The following is a 20,811-nucleotide window of genomic DNA, read 5'->3' as shown; positions in this document are numbered from 1 at the left end:
GGATTTTCATCCTGAAGTGGTAACGGTAGAATTTCCACAAAGATGATATATTGATGATGTTCTCTTTCCAGTAGGGCTGGGTGGTCTGTTGGGCTAAATATGCAATTAAAGACCCCTTGCCCAACATCCTAAAGTTTCATGGGTATCAACAATGAGAACTAGGCCAACTAGACCTTTCAACTGTAGGTATAAAGTTACTGCACTGTCTCTACGGCCTCACTAGCATATACATTCAGATGAGCTCTCATTGATATTGTCTCAAATTTCTTTGTCTTGTTCCCTCCCTGCTCTAGACTCCTGCATCCTGGGCATATCCAAAGAGTGCCTCATCTCACACACCTGCCAGTCAGGCCTCCAGGAAGCCCCACTCCTTCCTATCTTGCTCTGATCCCTTCCACTAAGGACAGGCTGGCAGGAAGCTCAGAGTAGCAACAGCTGGTGATGCCCGTGGTGAGAACAAGTGCTTGTAACATGGGCAACATCTTCCTCATCCATCAATCTTCAAGGAGCCAGAGTTGATGGCTACCTCCAAGCAGTAGAGAGAATGGTCCTCACCCTAGTTCTTTGCCATAATTTGATATATATAAGAATCGCTGTTTTGTTGCTTGCCTGTAATCCTGACAGCTTGGGAAACTAAGGCAGGAGAATTGGGAGTTTGAGGCCAGCCTTGGCAACTTAGTGAGGCCCTAAGCAATTTAGTGAGACCCTTTCTCTAAATAAAATATAAAAAAGGACTGGGTCTGTTGCTCAGTGGTTAGCGGCCCTGAGTTCAATCCTTGGCACCAAATAAATAAATAAAGAGAAACCCCCCACCATCAGCAACAAAAATTATATATACTCTCTCCTTGCTCCAAAAACAAGAACTCTTATAACTCATACAAATTTGTGCACAGAATAGTCACTGATCTATTTTATTCCACAAGCAGCCAAATTCCAACCCTTGGTCTGTGCTCAACAAGGGCGTATTCCACTTTCTTGCACAAAGGTGATGCTGTATATGTAGCCCCTGCTATCCACGACTCTGTCCATCCCAGCAGCAGGTACCACCATTTTGCTTATTCACTAAACCTTGCCTGTATTAGACAGTGACACTCCTTGCCTCTGTTCCCTGCTTACTCAGCAGTCCTGCTTGTATATGTATACAACAAACCACCCCCCTCCCCAACTCAGTAGGCTTTAAGAACAATCATTTATTCCCCTGAATCTGTTTGGGTTTGGCTGATCCAGTCTCAGGTCAGCTGAATTTGATTTCAGGCTGCAGATTGGGTTCTTATTTCTTCTTTGTGTTTTCTTCACCCTCTTTAGACCACCAGGCTGGCCATGTCATTTTCTTCTCATGGCAGAAGTTCAAGAATGGGCCCAACTGCACATACACATTTCTAGTCTCTGCTTGTGTCACATGTAACAATATTCCCTCAGGCAAAGCAAGTCAATGACAAAGCCCACCATCAGTGGGGCAGAGAGCTATACTTCATCATGGAGGGACACAGGTGAAACCTGGGGAGGAAAGGGAGGGAATGTTTGCCAAATGATAACCCAATCCACCACAAAGTTTAAATCTAAACTTAGGTGGTGAGTAAACATGCCATCAGATGCAGTGAAGATTTTGCCTGAGAGACAGTCTCTGACAATTTGATGAGAAAAAATCCATCCAGGCCTCCTGTTGCGGAACCATGTGTACACAGATTTCACATCAAAGCATTGCCACTTGGCTTCTTGGTCAGCTCCCAGCTGATTCTGTTTGAAACAGTCATGACTCACTCAGTGAGGGATCCCTGGCTTCCAGCACCAATTCATTCAGCCTGTTACAAGAATCATGCCTTCTTTCTCTGACTTGTATCCTGAACTTCTCTTCTCCCTATTCCCCCATTTCCAATTCTCATGGGTTCAGACTTCTCTCTCTGTTCCAAATATTTCTGGAGAAGCTTGTGATGGCTTTGCAAATCCGAAGAAAGAGGAAAGAGAGGTCCTTCTCTACTACCTTTCTCTTTCCTCCAGTTCAAGTTGCATGTGTGAGTGCACGCACACACCTATGCACATGTGTGTATAGTGTGTGTTTGTGATCTACTTCTTGTTGGCAATGGATCAAGGGTTAAATGAGCAAAACTATCAAAGAACCATACTATGCACATGTGCCCACTTACAGTTGACAGAGGATCCAGTACTCTGTGTGGGCCCTCTATTATTCTGCTTTCTCCTGGATCTGAAATAGACACATAGAAATGTTCTTTCGCAGGGACAATGACATCGTTTTTTAGCCACATGTTTAATTTTTAAAAGTCAATATTTGCAGAAAACATAAGCACAGCATGACATTGCCTTGGAGTTGTTGATTAGTCCCTTCCCGAAGCCTCTTTTCTTTTAAGTTTCTTTTCTATTTTCAGCTCGTCATTAGTCCCGTAATGGGGTGTGTGCCTGTCTGTGTGAATGCATTATCATATTGCCCCAAAGCCTGAAAAGGCCTACCGATGAGCCTTTATTCTGGTTTTAGCATACAAACCTCCTTGTTCTCATTCCGTTCCATAATCAGTAAGAATACTTAGGAATGACTTAACTTGGTGTCCTTGGGAAACAAAGACCAGACACAAATACCTGAGAGAAGTAATGAAGGTGCTGATGTAATCCATAACCTAGATTTGATGGGGATGTCATCAAATTAAGAAGCTCAAATGTCATCTAATATATGGATCTTTGAAAGCCATTCCACATGCAAAGCAAAGGAAGCACAGGGACACAGAAATGACACGCAAGAGTTACACTGTGGAAATTTGAATGACCATTAGGAATCTCTACTCCTTAGGGCAATAAAATCTTGAGGCTGGTCTCAGATCTCAGGAATCGTTCCTGGCTCTAATCCCCTTCCTCACCCCACCCTGGATTTCAGATAGGAGCAAGTAGAACTGGGAACATATTTGAAAAACTGCTCTGTAAGAGAAAGGGGAATGATTTTCAGCCTCCCAACACCTTTCCATCCATTCCTCCTTTCTAGAGGTTTAAACAAATTTTAATCACAAATCCATTGGGCCATTGATTTTCTAACCCATCTGCTGCAATATGAGAAGATTTTCATTTTTCTCTCTGTTTATATGATTGCTTGTGTAGCCTGCAGACTTTCAGAGAGATGTAATATTGGTTTCCTTCAAATATTAGGGCTTTACTCTATTTTATTTTCATTTCCAAAAATGTAAAGTCTGAGTGTCTTAGCTTGGGATCATTAAGTGCCAAGAAATTAGTTGAGTAAAGTGGCTTATAGAATTTGGGACAATTATAGCTTCTTGCAAAAACGAAAACAACTTCTGAGTCAAGGTCACTCAGTAAATCTCATGATAAATGCAAATTCCATCAAGTTTTTTAAAATCTTTTTTTCTGGGGCAAGAAGTAAAAATTAACTAACAAACCATTTGAGAAACATAAATGTCATTCAGATGTCACTGGGCAGAGAGGCCTTTAGCATGTTTCTGCCTATAACTGGAAGCCAAAGCATCAACTGTCCGTTGACTCTTGAGCCCTGCTTCCTCCCCACCCAGAGCTGAGCCCACAGGCCTCACAGTGTGTCTGTTTCCAATTCCTTTGTGCCAGCATATCTGCTAATGTCCCAAGTGGCTTCCTTTACAGCCGCGTGATCATCTGTGTATTATTAACTAACCGCAAATTAAAGTCATTACTTGGTGCTTAATTTTATGTAACATTTCTTTGTAATGTGTACAAAAGAAATTTGTTTTTAACAGGAGTTTGGTAAATAGCATGTGCCATGATTAATTAGAGAATATAATGGGTCTGTTGATTTGAAATTAAATTTAGTGCAACAATTTTCTTAAAAATAATTACTTAAGTGATATTTCAAGGTGTGTGAGTCTTTAAAAAGAAAAAAGGAGGCCTCCTGCATGGATAGGCCCAATGCCCTGTGTCAGATCTTTTTGTTGTACTAGAACCAAAAAGAACTAGAACAGCTAGAGGACTCATTTTTTATTTTTCTCGAGTCTGTGTGTACTTTAAGGAACAGCAACATTCAAGAGCTATTTTAAATCCTTTTTAGAACAAGGTAGAGTATAAATGAATAAACTAACAAAGGAATACATTCTTAAATACCAGGATGTCAATTATACTTGGGTGTCATTCACCCCTACAGTGCTCTTTCCCTTCTTCTTACACCTGGAGCACATTCCGGCCTCAGAGTCTTTGCACTTGCTCCTTCTGCCTGGACACCACTCCCCTTGGGTCTTCATGTGGTTCAAGTCCTGGATCAGGACTTTCTCTGACCATGTAAGCTAAGGAAGTTCCTTCCCTACCCACTCACAGTCACTGTCACATCAGTGAGATATTCACATTCACAGAACAATCACTGTGTACTGTCTGGCTCTGTATTTGTTCATTGCTCTTTTATCTCTGTCTGCTCCTATAGAATGTAAAACTCCTCAAGAGCAAAAGCCTGTCTGCCTTGTCCTCCCTGTATCTCCAGCACCAGGTGCAATGCTTGGCTCACCAGTGGGTCCTTGCTAAATATTCGTGAAATGAATGAATGGATTGCATTGCTCTCACAAGCCAAGCACTAACCGTGCCCTTACTGGAGAGAAAGCATTGTCAGCTTTCAAAGTTTTCTCGAAAGAACAGAAAGAGAATTTCAGTCTTTATTGTCTAGATAATGAGATGCCTTATAAAGAGATGACGAATTAAGATGTAAACAAATTTGATGACAGGAGGCAGAAAGCAAGGTTGTAACCAATTTCTTACTGTGTAGAACACCAAAATCCAGGCTTCAATCAATTGGAACTTCTGCCTTTATAAACCAGGCAACTCGTTAAATTGTTCCCATTTGAACAACTTGGGCAGGTCACTATCCATAAAGATCTAAAGATTCATTCGACCTTCATATATTTAATACTAGATTCTTAGGGGTGATATGGTGCTTCACTGTACAGAGATAAGAGAAATAATTCAATGAAAGTGTCACGTTGGTATCACAAAGTGTGTCTGACCAAAGAATAAAATGTAAGAGGTATCAATCCCCATGTTAGGTGTCATACTTTACTTCAGTTCATCCTCACAATACACTGAAGTCTCTCTTTGTCCCCAGAGACCTTTTAAAGCTTTTCAGCATCTCAACATTAAGTCTTTGTCAAACCACTGGGAACCTGCCTGCCAGTGGTAATAGGGTTCTATTCCTTGGTTATGAGTGGTTTGGGAAATGTTTCTTTTCGGATTTTCTCAATATGCTTAGAGTGAACAGTAGCCTAGGTGCTCCGTGTGCAACGAGTTGCCTTTTCCACAAGTTCAAGTCCCATCCCCACCATTTACTAACTTACAAACTTGGACAAGATACTTAGTGTCTCTTGGTTTCCCATCTGCAAAATGATCCTAATGTAACTCATGTGGATGGAATGTAAGGCACTTGTTTTCGTGTAATTGTTGCGTTGATACTTTTAAATTTCAAGGTGTAATCAAAAGAGTTATCCCCATTCCGTGTATGATTTATTCTTGGTTTCCCTCGCCCTGGTATTTGTGTTTTAATTTATTACACTCTATTGCTCATCCATTTAGAATTCTCCCTGGATTTCAAGGAATATAATATAGAGAGTATACAAGGAATAGCTTCAATTTTATCCCATTCATCTGGCTATGCAGGTATCCTAATACCAGCTCTTAGAAATTCCACTTTTTCCTCACAAATTAGGGATGCCACTTCTATCATATACTAAATAATCATATGCAATTAGGTCTACTTCTGAATATTCTGTTTTTCCCATTTGTCTCATCCATCACTATCAAACTGTTTAAATTTTAGAGGTTTATGATGTTTTAATATTATACCATTGGTCTTCTTTTGGATGAATTTCCTGGCTATTCTTACATGTTCATTCTTTCAAACCCCCCATAAAATCAATTTGTCCAGCTTCAGGAAAAAACATTTGATAACACTTTTTCTGGGATTGCATTAAATATTTGAATAAATATATGAATAGTTCAGATCTTTATGATGTTGGGCTTTTCTATGAACATAGTTTACCTTTTCACTGATTGTTTAAGTCTAATTTTTTATATTCACAAATGTTAATAATTTCCCTCACAGCAATTTTAAACATTTCTTGCTAAATTTACATAGAGATATTTTGTTTTGCTTTTAAATATTAGGCATGAGGTGATTTTCTGTTTTATTTTGGTACTGGGGATTAAAAAATCCAGGGGCACTAAACCACTGAGCCACATCCCAGTTCTTTTTATACTTTATTTGGGGACAGGACTTGCTAAGTTAGCTAGGCAAGTTGCTCAGGGCCTCACTAAGTTTTTGAGTCTGGCTTTGAATTCATGATCCTTCTGCCTCAGCTTCCCAAGTTGCTGGGATTACCAGTGTGTACCATCATGCCTGGTAGCATGAGATCTTTTATTTCATTATATCTCATAACTGGATTTATTTGTGTCTATCAGTTCAGCGATCATGTTATTTTAGTAGCATGAGTATTGATATTCTGAAATTGTGTATATAGTGTGTGGTAAAGCAAAGAGATATATATTTTTAGTGTCATTTAGAACTGGGATTTTCAGCTAGCAGACACAGATGTAAGATCAATGAAGTAAAATATCTGTAGTTATGAAAATAAATCTGAGGCAGCAATACTAACCCACAATGGGTTTTATGTTTATGTTTTGTTTTCTAGTTGTGTCCACTGAAAAGGCCTAGAAACAATGGTCAATCTAATAGCAATGAGCACCACTAGAACCTTGGCTGTGACTCTCACTACTATTTCCCACCAAAAGGAACCAGACCTCTTGGAAAGATGGCTGATTCTAAGTTTGAGGTAAGAACTTTATTAGATGAGTCTGGAATATGTTGGCATCTCAAGTAGCAAGAAAGCTATGGAAAAAAAAAATGTCTAGGATTCTCTCTAAAGTATTCAGGTACCAACTTAAAGAGGTTCCAGCTGACCAAAGATGGGATAATTTGAGCATCTATAGGACAATAAATGAAACAAATTGAAAAATATTAAGTAAATTTAAATCCATAAGTTTAGTATGATACAAAAAAATGAAGCTCATTAATCATTTTTAAAGAATGTTAGAGAAACTATTCATTGTATTATAAAAAAAAAAAAAAAAAAAAAAAAAAACAACTAGTCTTGGTAACCAGAGTCAAGAGGAAGTTTCTCTTTATAGAATTTGCCTAGCTAACAAATGGTTTAGGGATTATAGAATTAGGATATCAGCATTTGGCAACCTCCTAATGAATTAATGGCTATGAGCAATGATCACCAATGACTGCTAACATCATTGTCTCTATCATTAGAGACAATCAAACATTATGTACCTGCTAACAGAAATGTAGTACACTACATACAAAATATTCTTGACAAAACAATTGAACCTTAATCTCGCCAAGTCTCTAAACCTAACTACCAATTTACAGCTTGCAATTACAGAGGAATGCATTAACCATTATCACAAGACAAATTGGGAAACAGCCAATTTCATCAACAGTAGCCTGCCTACTCCCCTCCCACAAACTGCAGGCAAGAGAGATGGTGGAGAAACCTAGATTTTATTTTTCCTTACATGCAAGCTCACCTATTTTATCATATTTATAAAAGCAAGACAGAATCATGTTCATTTATTAATAGTATTTCTGTAAACAGACTGGATTTCAGAGCTCTTAATTCACTTTGGAAACTTTTGTAAAGTTTATCATTAGCAGTCTAACAGGTTTTTCTTCCCCAGTAGATCTTCTACGTTTTCTGTATTTGGAGGGCGAGGATCAGAGTATTGGTGACAACTGGTGCTAAATAAATAGGGTGTGGTTGTGCTTACTAAGCCCTTCCTACTTCTTCTCATAAGTAATGGGTGACTTGGCTTATCCTTTATCTAAAGTCATTAGTAAGCAAGTAGATTATCAAAGACAGAATAGAGGGAAGTTTCCATTTGAGATAATTTCCAAAGCTGGATGAACTTAACTGGAGCTTAATTATCCACTGCTTTCCTTTGCTGACCAGAAAGATGTAAGCTAGTCATGGAGCTCAGATCCTGAGTCCATCCATCAGCATAATGTATTCAGTATCTGTGATCAGAAAGTGTTGGAAAAACCATCTACAGGTGGAGAAGAGAAGTCAGTTACTTACAATGATGGTACCTTAAGAGGCAAATCAAAGCAAGAACTAGCAGGCAGTGATCCTTTTCTCTTAAACTCCAATGATCCGTCCATTTCTGCCAGCTTTACAGTCCAAGAAACCTCAACTAGGAGTACAGAAGGTGGCAAGGAGGCAGAGAAATGAGGAGGCCTTTACTCAGACTTGTAGACCATTCAGATACTAGATTCCTAACATTATTACTTTTGCAGTTGAGGCAGTAATGGGGAACTCAAGGTTTAAGACTTCATTTGCTGTCCAGTGTAAAAAAAAAAAAAAACGGCACAAACCATTGAAGCTTTTGAGGTGTATGTACACCCTCCATAAAATGTTCAGAGACATAGATGACTCCCCACTGATGCTCAACCTCTCTCCAATGACAAGAAGCCTTTATTGAAATATGGGAAACATCTGTCCATCTTTAATTGTTCCAATGTTGAGAAGATAGTTGCTTCCCAAACTTACTGTCTGAACCAGGTCAGAACTGATTTCAGATTTACTTCCGATGTCTGACATTGTCACGCTGTGATGGTAGCCCAGGATTTCTTGTCAATGGTGGTATATATCTCCCGTTTGTGGTCTGGCAACCTCCCAGGCTTGAATTTATTTTGACAGTTATAGCATCCTCCATGGTGACAGGAACATTTCTGACCCCATCAGTCATTTACTACCACCTTGTCCTTGGTAGGGTTATCATTGTACAGTCAAGAAAGAGTATCTGTAGAATTCCGATAACTATCAGGGCATTCCTACTCTCCATCACACAGAATCGGATCCGATTTGCACCTGATAATAACATCATATGGCTCTGGCATGTTTTTTATACTAACAAAATGATGGATTTTAAAGCCATTTTTCTTTCCAAGTAGGTAGAGTAGGTGGGACTGTGTTAAGAGGGAGTAATAAAGGTCTACCATAAGTTCCTCTTTTGGACAGCTATTCTAAACTCACCAAAAATTGTAATGGAGAACCAGATTCCCAGGATTCTAGTTCTAAGATACCAGACTCAGCTAGTTTGTGAAGGCTTTGTGATGCTTTTGTCAGGACTATGCACTTGGTCCCTGCAGCCCAAGAGAGGTGGGCCCAGTTATCCAAGTGAAAGAAACATGCCATGAACTCCAGCCCAGTGTTGGTATAGCTGAAGATGGAAGGGAAGTTAGTTAGTATGCGTGAAGTTCTGGCACTTGGGTGACCCTTGACCCTTCAGTGCCACCAGTACCCTTTGCTTCCCAAGGCAAGCACTGAAAATGTGACTTAGTACACAGACACCCCAAACTTGGTCTTGTCAAACCAGCATGGCAGAGGACAGTCATGCAGGCTCAGCCAGGCTGGGGCATACCTGCCCAGAGTCCCGATCACCCACATGGTGGCTCTGAGTAGCAGCAGTAGCAGCAGTTACAGCTCTGTGCCCTCATCTCAGGAGCCCCAGAGACCTGCAAATTAACAGAGACTTAATTAACTGCTCCTAATGAATGCACCTTGTTTGGGTTCTGATTTCAAGCAAACAGACAACTTTGCTACGCTTGATTTTATTTTAAGGAAAGCATGACCCGAATGGTGTTCCTGAGCTAGATGAGATCTGCTTCAGGACCAAGAACACTGGGGTGAGAAGCTGGAGAGGGAAGTGCAGGCCAAGATTGCTCATGGGTACCTTCCCACTTATGTGATGCTTGTCACAACCTCATTTATTATCCATTGTCTCAAATCTGCCCCTCAGGGAAATAATTTGGTCTAAATAAAATCTCAGAATGGGGATCCAGAAAAAGATTAGCTATATTAAACCATGCACTCCAATTCAACTGGAGATAATAAAACAAGAGAGAAAGGAGACATATCTCCAAATTCAATTCTCCTATCTTCAGTTATATTTTATGGAGAACTTATGTCATTCACAAAAGAGATGTAGTTCCCCAGGGGAGACAGCAGGTGTACATTTTCTCTCAAGGTTATTTAATTGCTGTCAGGAAGACATATGATTAACAAAACCAAATGCTGGAAATATGAAGTATAGACAATTTTAAAGTTGTTTATATAGTTGATTACAGTATATCATACAATGTGTTTATTTGCTATAAACCTGCCTATCACAAACTGTTTCCACACCTGTGCGTTGGCACTAAACAGCCTACTGCTTAGCTGTGTATAAATCCCCGCTGTGAGAATGGCCAGTAGCAGAACATAGCTTTCACCAGTTGGCCTCTCTGAGTTACCTCCCATGCACCAGCTTCATATGGTGATTTGAACATCTCAATCTGGGACAGAGGCCTGCTGACCCATAGTGTCCCCTGCTTGGAAGAGAGACCGCTGAGCCCTATGCAAAGGAGACTGTGTGAGCATGGCAGGCCTTTGGGATTCCCCACTGTCCTCTATGACACTGTGGCTCAGAGTGAGGCACATGGTCTGTCATATCTGTTGGCTACTGTGGAGACAAGCACAGGACTGAGAGGAAGCATTCAGTACACAGAGAGCCATTTGGCAGCAAACATTTATGTCTGCTGAATCTTATAATAAAAAAATGAATCTTGAATTTTATATGCATTGGAGGATTTTATTTCACTTTATGTTACTTTTACTGCACTTTCCCGGATATCAGCAGGTGACAGTTTGAGGGTAGGAGGGGGAGTGACACCTTCCACAGATAGTTTGAGAAGCACCACTTTATAGGAATGGCCACTATGCAGGCAACACCCCAGGCCTTCACTTTGACAAAGAGTCATCCAGTGGCAAAAACATAGGACCCACAAAGATGGCCTTCTAAAAGGTCACTCAAAGGTGAGAGGCAAACAGGCTGCTCTACTGCATATCTGTTAGATCCATGCCAGAGGATGGCAAGTCTAATGAAATCATCCCAGCTGAGCCCTAGTCACAGTAGCTCAGACCTTTCCATATACAAAATAGCCAATGGTCTTCCACTCTCTTTAACGTGATATATATTCTAACCTGCACGTGCACATGGAGGAGTTTAGCATCAAGTCTGCTTTCAAAGATTCTTTACACAGCTGTGAAAATTTATTAAAAACTGATTATTTATTAGAGTATTTTAAGATTTCATGCTGAATATGCTAGAGACAGTCGTTAAGGAAAAGACATGTAATGCCCAGAAAACAAGAAATTTGTGTTCAGATATTGGTTCATAGAATATGAATGGAAAAATTATTAGTACAGAAATAGCATCAATTTTGGAAAATATGAAGATAATTTCACTTATGTTTACATTTTTCGTTGTTGTATTTGTAAATTCTCACACATGAAACAGAGACATATATGCCTATATACATCTGCATCAGAATATAGAAACGCAGTGGTCAGCTTTGTGGCACTATAACAAAGTACTGAGATGATTAACTTATAAGAAGAAAATATTTTGGCTCATGGTTTTGGAGGTTCTGGTTCAAATCGGGTGGACCCACTGCTTTGGGCCTCTGAAGGGCACACCAGATGGTGATGCTGGGGGTTGGGGAGCGTGTAGCAGAACAAACTGCTCACTTCATGGCTAGGAAGCAAAAGAGAAGAAGGAAGGGGCCAGGGTCTCACAATTTCCTTTGAGGCCACACTTCCAAAGACCAAGGGCCTCCCGCTTCTCCCAACCTCCCTATAGTCCACAGCACCTGGCAATAATTCTATCCTGGGGAACAAGACTTTAGCATTCGGACCTTTGAGAAACATTTATCCAAACCATAGTAAGATACTATCCAAAACCAATTCTTTTACCTACTAGTTTAAAGGAACTCCCACCCAAATGTCCTGTAAGACTAAGGAATATTTCAGGTGTATCCATATTTCTTGCTCCAACATTGGGGTTTAATAAATGTTTGAATTTCACAAAGTCTATATTTAAGAGAGTCCCCTATTCTTCTAAGCATGAACCTTCATACACTCTGTATAAGAGGAGCTGCTTTCTCTCCCCTCCTATAACCTCTAGAGTAATCAGAAGTGCCCCCACCACTCTTGGCAACCAGAATGTCTGCTTGGCTTTGGGGTGGTCAAAAAAAGAGTTAATCACACACGGATTTTCAGTACAGGTAGGGTGGGTTTAGAGAAGTCACCCTGGGAAAACACAAATGGTGGTGCTGGATAATTAGCTCCTGCTCCTCTTTCCACGGCCGTGGTCCCTTCTCAGTTTCTGTGGCCAACCTAGTACTCAAGGTTAGGGATAGTGGATGGTTTCAAACCCATGTGAGCAGGGAGGGAAACTTTTCTCCCTACTGACCAAAGTTTCTTCTCCTTCCCTCAAGTTGAAAACATAGTAGTAAAATGGTGAAGTTATATTCCCAACCAATTAATATTCACTGGGATCCTATAACATTCCAGAGTCATGAATCCTGCCCCAGGAGCTTCATCCTAATTAACCATGAATCTCTAGTGAGACTTCTTCACATTGACTCTGAGCACCTTTAGAGGTGAGGTCATGCTCATAGGTCTCCTCCTGACGGTGGAGAATCACAGAGGAGGGAGAAGCCAAGACATGAGCAAAGGCACCAGGTGAGTGCATGAGACGCCAAGAGGAGGACGATGTCTGTTACTTAGGGGGATGATTCCAGGAGAGGCAGTTCCAACTTTCTCTCTCTCTTTCTTTGTCTCTCTCTCTTTCTCTCCCCTCCCCCCTTCTGTGTTTTCATTTTCCTGCCTCAGGTTTATTTGTATGAATGTCACAGGAGGACACCACATTCAGGTGACACCAACCATTCCATTCTCACATGCGTAGACAGAGAACTTTGCTCTGGAGCCTTTGTGGACACCTTGGGAGCCACAGCCCAGGTCTTGGTTTGAACCTGTCTCTGGGCCTCCAGAGAGCAGAGCCAGACATACTTGGCAAGGCTCACATGGACACACTTTGTGATCTTTGGGTGGATGATGGAGAGAGGGCTGATGTCCTCTGGAATTTTGGACTTGATTTCTTTGGGCCTTTGGGAGGCTGGACACCCTTATCACATGTACTCAGGGCCTGATGTTGGTGACCTGCATCTTCTTCAGGTCTTACTTGTACGCCTTAGCAAAATGTATCTTGCTCAGAAAGTTGTGGTGAACTTCACTCAGAAATTAGTATCTTTGTAGTAAGGGGGTTTTGATGCCATTTATGTTGCATTTCCTGGACCAGGTGTGCTTGGTGTTGTTCTTAGGCTTGGCCAGGTCTGCACAACCTCAGCTTCCAAAGCCCCAAGGAGAAAGAGGGCTCACTTTGTTTCTTTGTGTTGTTCTTCATGTCTCTTTAGATATAACAAGAAGTACTACAGATCCTTGTAAAATACCTTCAAAAGATTGTTATTGTATATTCCCAAGCAGGTGATGGGATAGATGCTAATAATGCCATTTTAGAGATGAGTAAACCAAGGCTAGGAAGAGCAAGTTCTTGCCTGAGGTCACACATCGATGGAGCCCTGAGGCTTGTAAATGAAGTTTTTTGCCTTCAAAGCCGAGTGTTCTTCTGTCATTATAGCTGCCTACGTGGTCTTTCTTTGGATTTTTTTTTCTTTTGGGTATTTCATAGTCATCTCAAGTTGAATTTACCCATAACTGACTTCTCGATTATTCCTTCAAATCTTTTCCCTTCTTGCATTTTCTGTACACGATATCTGGGTGTCATTTCTGTCACCTGTCTCTCTCACTTCCCCACATCCCAAACAACACCAGGTCATGGTGATCTCACCTCCCAAACATCCTTCTTGCCACTTCTGTCTTCACCGTTCATACCCTCCAGATACTCATTTGTTAAAGAGGTATTAAAGTGGAGTATGTCCAATTAAGGAAGATACTAAAAAGACAAAGTAATTGGGAGGTAAGCTAGATTTTCTTGTGAAAATGAAGATATTGAGAGATTTCTTCAGAAGAATATAAGGAAAAATTAAGTAAATGACTCACCATATTTGCTTTAATATATCAGGTGATATTAATAGTAATCACAAAAATACTTTAAAGTTTCATTTTAATTTCTCTGAATGCAACTGAGATCCTTTCTGGAATAAAGCAGTTTAAATTAAGCATGGTATAGTTTTAAAACAAAAGAAAATATTAGTTTAGATAGATGATCTAATTTTCCTTTTATAACCACATTCTCAAAGCCAGGTGAACAGATGTTATTATAATTTGTAGATGGAAAAATGAAGTTCAGAGGCGCCATGTGACTTGTCCAAGATCACACAATGGAGATGAGAATCCAGAGTTTCCACGCCACATGGATGCTTCGGCAGTAGGCTTTACCAAGCTCTCCAGTGCATGCTCTCATGTTCCAATGTGAAGGCAAAGGAAAAATAGAGAACAGTACAGGAAATACACTGATTTAGCAGAAGCCTATGGCACGTGCATTGTGACTCAGAAACCAACTTTTTGTTCTTGTTCTTTTTCTGTTTGCTTCTGCTTCTGCTCTTCCTCTTCTTTCTCCTTCCTGTTGTCTTAGAGACAGTGAAAATGCTCCAGAAACCCCCAAGACCTTAATAAATTTTCTTTACGGTTAAAATAACAATTCTGAGGAGGAAAAAAAAATAACCACAATGACCATCATGATAAATTTCTATGACACCTTCTTGCACACTGATTCCTCTGACCTTAGATACAAATCCTTCCTTAAGTGACTTGTTAATATTGCTGGATCCTGCTCTTCAAGTGTTCTTTTCATTTCTGATTCTTTTTGGAACCAGAAATTCTTACATTGTAAAGAAATTCATTCAAGAAGCAATCTAAAGGAATTTTTAACTTTGCTGTTTTACATAGATTAGATGGGGTCACTGAAAAACACCATCATTTTTGCCATATCTCTTTTCTCTCCACATTCATATCACTGAAAAATGGACCATGAGCTTCCCAAAATCCAGATCTCATGCTCAAAAACACTCCTAGAAGTGAGGATAATGAGTTAGAAAATCTCTCGGTGATGTAGATGAAAATGAATGTTGGAGCGATTCCTGGGCAGCAGAAGGACTCCAGTGTTTACATAATCCCAACGTGCAACACATGGCTCCTTCTACATTTTTCTGCTAAAACTCACCTGGCTTTGCTCAAGCCCCCAAATGTAGTGAATTTTAGACAGCACCTAATATTTATTCATGCCATTGTCAAGAGCATCTCTGCAGTTCTTGCCAAGGTCTGTCATTGAATATGTTTATCCAGCTGCGTGGCAAAAGCATAATACACAGTCATCATTTTACTCAGTCACCTACTCAATATTTTCTTCTATGATTAAATTAACTCGTAAATATTACACTTTTAATGCCAGAAAGCCATGGTTCATCCAGCCAGTTGAATGCGTGTTTGTCCATTTTCTAACATGGCCGGGCACTCAGTCATTTCATTATAGAATCTGAAATAATGAAAATCATTGCATTCACTTAACATGCACAATAAACAGAGCAGGATCTTTCCAAGAGCCCTTTTATTATGCAGTGCAAGGCCATAGAAGAAATTTTTGCAAAGAGTGCAGAAGAACTGTGAGGCTGAGTTGCAAATGATTTGGGTCTATAAAAACAAATCTGCTCTGATTATCTAAAAGCAAGGACAGAAATGCCGGCTGTATTTGCAGCTGGCCCAATTTCTTACTTAATCAAGTAGGATTTCGAATAAACCCACGCATCTTGATGTTGTTGTATCCTATTCACTGACAGTCTGTGCTTATGAACCCTGTACACTGTTTCCATGTACTATGGCATTTTTTGAGCCTCTTCCTCTGAACATCCACATCCAGTCTGAATTTTTAGAGCAGCCTACAGAATGCCTTCCACCCTCATCTTCATCTATTTGGATTGCAGCTTGAGGGCAAGAATCTGCCTTTGCCCTCTGATGCCAGCCCTGGTGACACCAGCACAATGTGCATCCACTTAGATATCCAAGCCCTGGAGGCAGAAGCCATTTTCCACAGGATCCTTATCAAATCACCTTCTGAATGAAATGTTTACAGTGGCCGTGCAGGGCAGTTAACTTCTCTAGAATTATGTCCAAATTTGTTTGATCATTCTGGGAATAGCCTTGGTTAGCAATTGTTCATAATGTCAACGCTTTCGAAAACTTTTTACAGTCATTTTATTGTTTTTATTTCAAAAATAAAACTTAAAGGAGCTTGAAAAGTAGGTTTTTAGATGATCACACAATGGCCCGATTTCAGTGGTTTCAGTTCTGTGCATTTTACTTTATGTGCACCCACTGAAATTAACCAAAATTAATCCATATTTGAACAAAGACTATGGATACAAATGAGCCCTAGCTTCCGAGACTCCTCAGTGCAGTGCACCACTGACGCGTTTGGAATGCATTGGCCCTGGGAGGGGAAGAAGTTATAGCAAACAACATATGGGCTTTAAAATCTGGAACCATCCAAGACAGAATAAGAGAGCTATTTTCACTTTACTCCCCCCAACCCCCCTCCTTTTTTTTTTTCCTCCAGAGAATGACTGATTTCTGATCACATTTTATTCTCATCTTTAGCGCTGGATCCTGAAAGAGCCAGGTTTCTTCAAACCTGCTGGTGAGTTTGCAGCCCTGGCCAACGATTACCTAATGCATTTGTGTCATCTGCTTTCCTTGTTGTGAGAAAACACACGGAGGAAATGTGTAAGTCCACTGAATTGTTCCCAACTCTTTTATTCACCTTTCAGCATGCTAGTTCCTTCCCTTGGCGTTGATATCATTATGCATTTGTCAAAGATAGACTGTCACTTCAGAGCCTCTATTATGCGTAAGAATTGGCAACAAATTTTGCCACTGGGATTTGCTTATATCCTCTGTATGTTATTGTACTTCTTTGGCATTCAGTAAATTCCGTACACCCACTTCTTTGATGTTCATTCCAGCCCCTAAATGTGGAAACAATGACTGAAATTTTGGATCAAAGCATCCCATAGATGGCAGGCAGCTCCGCTCTCTGATAATGCACAAGAACCAATAGCAGCACCTCCCCTCCCCCTGCTAAAATCCAGGCCGACAATCCTTCAAGAACAGCTCTGTCTTTAACAGTGCAAAAGCATGTGAGGAAGTTAAAAAAAAAAAAAAAAAGCAACCGCAGGTTTTAGTCAAAAGAAAGAGACTAAACTGGATATCTCTGGTGAAGCTCATGGTCATCTCCTAACATAGAAAAGGCTGACTATTGTTCAATTGTTCACCCATTTATTTTTTATGGTGCTGTTCTATCTAGTGATTGAACTAGGCCAGACTTTTTTTTTTTTTTCCAGAATGGAATCATGTTCAGATATTCTTTCTGTATAATGTCAGCTCCACAAAATGGTCCAGATTTTTAAAATGAATTTTTTGAATAAGAACTAAAGTGTCCATGAATTAAGATATTTTAAAAGTAGTTCCACAAAACCAGAACCACTGAAGTTAACTTTTGCAAACTGGAATGAGCTGTCTGGAACAGTTTTCACTGTTTGCTTTTGCTTTACTCCTGGGATGCCCGTGCAAATAATGACTTCATTCCATTTATTTCACAGGTCAGCTTTGACTCATAAGAGCATTAGAGCAGGTGACCCCCTAGGGGTGCTGGGAAGATGATTGAGCAAATAGATAGGAAACCTTTGTGAGCAATTTGGGGATGGGGAGAGGGCACTTTATAGATACAGGGCAATTTATGGTTTTTTGTTCACTTCTCTCCGTTTGATATTTAGAATGTGCTGGTTACAATTAATACACAATGTTGGGAATTCTATGTAATAAAAGACATAGTAAAGAAATATAGTGTTAAATATAGTGAAGAATTTCTAATTTACTCTCATCCTACGTAAATTTGAACAATTATCAGTAGAGGAGCATAATTGAGAATGGAGCTGGCTGTGCTGAATGGGGAAGAGAGTCATCTTAGCCTGATAGTATGTGTTCAATCAAAAGGTAGAGAGCTGAAGGAAACTGCTCTTAAAATATCAGTTTCAGATTGTCCCACTAGATAGGAAGTTTTTACTGCCAGGTGTGTGCAACAGTGACATCTAGTGGTTGAAGATATAATAACAACTGAATCTCATTTTAAAATATTTTAAAAGTTTTGTATTATAACCAAATATTCTGTATTGTTCAATGCTGTCTGTATTCCTTATCTGGACAATATATATGTCAATAATTCATAATGTGTGGCAAATAAGGCAGACATACTCTTTTTTTACTAAGTAGTTTCCAAAGACGGGGGTTTGGTCATTTTCCTGGTTTTACTTTTGCTAAAATTGCAATAGGTCGGCTTTCCAAGGGTTTCTCTCACTCTGCTAGCACATATATGTATTTTTACAAGCACAAATGATATGGTTTGTATTCTGCACACCCAGGAAAAACAGAGACTGCATTTTCAGCACTGTGCACAGGAAGACATCTGTGACCCTGAGCACTTTTATTGTTACAGAATTACTTAAAGAAGTGAAGTAAGATTTTTCCAAGTTATTGAAGATGAAGAGAAAGACAAAAAGGAAAAGAAGAAAAAAACCACAAGAAAATCAAGAAGAGAAAGGAGAGGAGAAATGAACCAAAAAGCGAGGAAAGAAAGAAATGAAGAAAAAAGAGAAGAAGAAGAAGAGAAAGAAAGAAAGAAAAGAGCAGGATCACTCATGGATCTTTATTAAATTTTAGCAATTGACTCATTAACATACCTATGAAGAAAATAAAAGAGATATTAGCCTCCACTGCAAATAAATAAATAAATAATATAATAAAATAAATTGTTTTAAATTACATTCCTTCTACTGACTGGCAATTCATTAAGTAAAAGTTTTTTAAAAAAATCATTAATAAAAAGTATGAAAACAGCTGCCATTGCTGCTGTAGAACATGCCACTTGAGCAAATATGCTTAAAAAGCTTCTCCAACCCTGTGCTGGGGAGGAACTCTAGCAGAGCCTGTGACATCCTATCAGCCTATAAGCTGTTCACTCCGTGTCAATGCTGAGCGTACCAGTGACCACTTCTGAATTTTCCATTCCTTCAGAGAGACTACCACCAGGCATGCTGCTTCTCAATCTTAAGATTCTGTAAACATCAGTTTCACCTTAATCACCTTCCTCTTTTAAAAAGTTCTGGAGATGGGAAGAACTTTCTTCTCCTTTTGGGGAGCAGGGGGAAATAAAACAAAATAAAGAAACAAAACACCTATACAACTCCAATAGAAAATACTAAAAGTGAGATATAATTCCATTTTTAAAAATCCCCCAAATTTCTTTTAACTATCATTCTCCAAAATGTGTCTGATTGAAAGAAACTGTATGGGTGGAAACTGTTGTATTAAGCAAAGAGCACTAGGACAAAGAGAAGGGAAGGGATGGCTCTTTTTTTTTTTTTTTTTTTTTTTTTTTGCTCTGGGAAATGATTCCCATTTGTGTCAGGGAGAGTTAGGGGAGAGATGCTTTGAGACAGAGCAAGTGATTTTGCAGCCTTTAACCAGTTTGTTTTGCATTTACAAAGCCTTTGAACTGCAGGCTGGATTATGAAGATTCTGGAGAATGCCTCCCTCCTAACACTGCTCAAAGTATCTTTACTCCAAGATTCCCCTGGCTTCCAGCTTCTCAGTCATTTTCATAGCAGGACTTTATCAGGAATATATGGAGGATTAGCGTGCCTGAGTCTCACCTCTCTTTTTAATTCTGCAGGAGTCTGGCTGACCCAGCTCTTATCTCAAGCACCCAGAACCCTGATCAGATGATTTCTGGAATCTATCTGGAGCCCATGCAGAGTGAAGGTGCAACTTTCCCTTAGCACACAAGGGCCTCCTGCATCAATATCACCATGGCCACGCATTACCAGCTCCTGCCAGTCTGAGGAGCAAGAGGCTGGCATGAAGAATCAGTTCCTTCTTTCCTCCCTAAAGGAAAAGACTGTTTTGTAGAGCTTTCTTCAGTGTTTTAGGAACCTAAAAAAAATAAGCAGGTGTATACCGTGTACATCCCTTCCTGGTCCACAGCTTCAGGTATAGTTTTACTACAGTATATAATCTAATAATCCATTTAATTTCTTTAGAGAGATGTTATATATACACGTGGCATTTGGATGGAATCACATGCCATAAACCTGTCTGCCCCTATCTCGAGCCCAGAATACAGAGGAAGAATCTGTTTTACAGGCCTTCTAGAATTTTTACATGGTCAATTGGCTGATTTTTGTATTCTGGAACATATCAGAGCATCTGCAGAAAAAAAAAAAAAAAATATATATATATATATATATATATATATATATATATATATATATATATATATATATATTCTATAAAATGGTGGCAGGATTTCTGATTTACTGGTAGTACTGGCTTGAATTTTCACAAAAATATTTAGCTATAGTACAATGTATTAGGTGTATTCTTAAAGGTAAATAACTGCAGCCAATAAAAGTTCGGCCCATAAAGGGTCCCATCTTCTACTAGTTTTCTGCACCGAGAATTACTACCAGTATAATCATGGCTCCCTGCACACTAATATTTCCTCTGATACAGTATGATCAATGTTGTGGAAAAACATTTATTATATTTCTTCTAGCTACTTAAAGGCATTACTGAATTATGGGCATCGCAAAACGAATCCACTGTGCATTTTTTCTTTATGTGACGTTTTTACAATCTTCATTTTCTGCTTTGCAGCCACTGAGCTATAGAGATCCACACTTCGTCCCTCTTACAACTGCCACTGCGGCCACCCTCTCCTTTCTGCTTTATTACATCTGAAATGCACTTCATATGATAACCTTCCTTTTCATTCTGTGCCAGACTCTTATTTGAAAGGAAGAAGTTATGAAAGAAATTAAACAATCAGTGT

The 20,811-nt window shown here is 39.6% G+C and overlaps 1 pseudogene; it reads right to left on the bottom strand.

Moving 5' to 3' along the window:
- Nucleotides 1-8,101: 8,101 nt before the first annotated feature.
- On the bottom strand, nt 8,102-9,028 carry LOC114101132 (tissue alpha-L-fucosidase pseudogene; annotated as a pseudogene).
- Nucleotides 9,029-20,811: the final 11,783 nt, after the last annotated feature.

Source organism: Marmota flaviventris, chromosome 11 (assembly GCF_047511675.1).
Source record: "Marmota flaviventris isolate mMarFla1 chromosome 11, mMarFla1.hap1, whole genome shotgun sequence".
NCBI classification, from domain to species: Eukaryota; Metazoa; Chordata; class Mammalia; order Rodentia; family Sciuridae; genus Marmota; species Marmota flaviventris.
The sequence above is the reverse complement of the archived record's forward strand: the minus strand, read 5'-3'. Positions and strand labels throughout refer to the sequence as shown.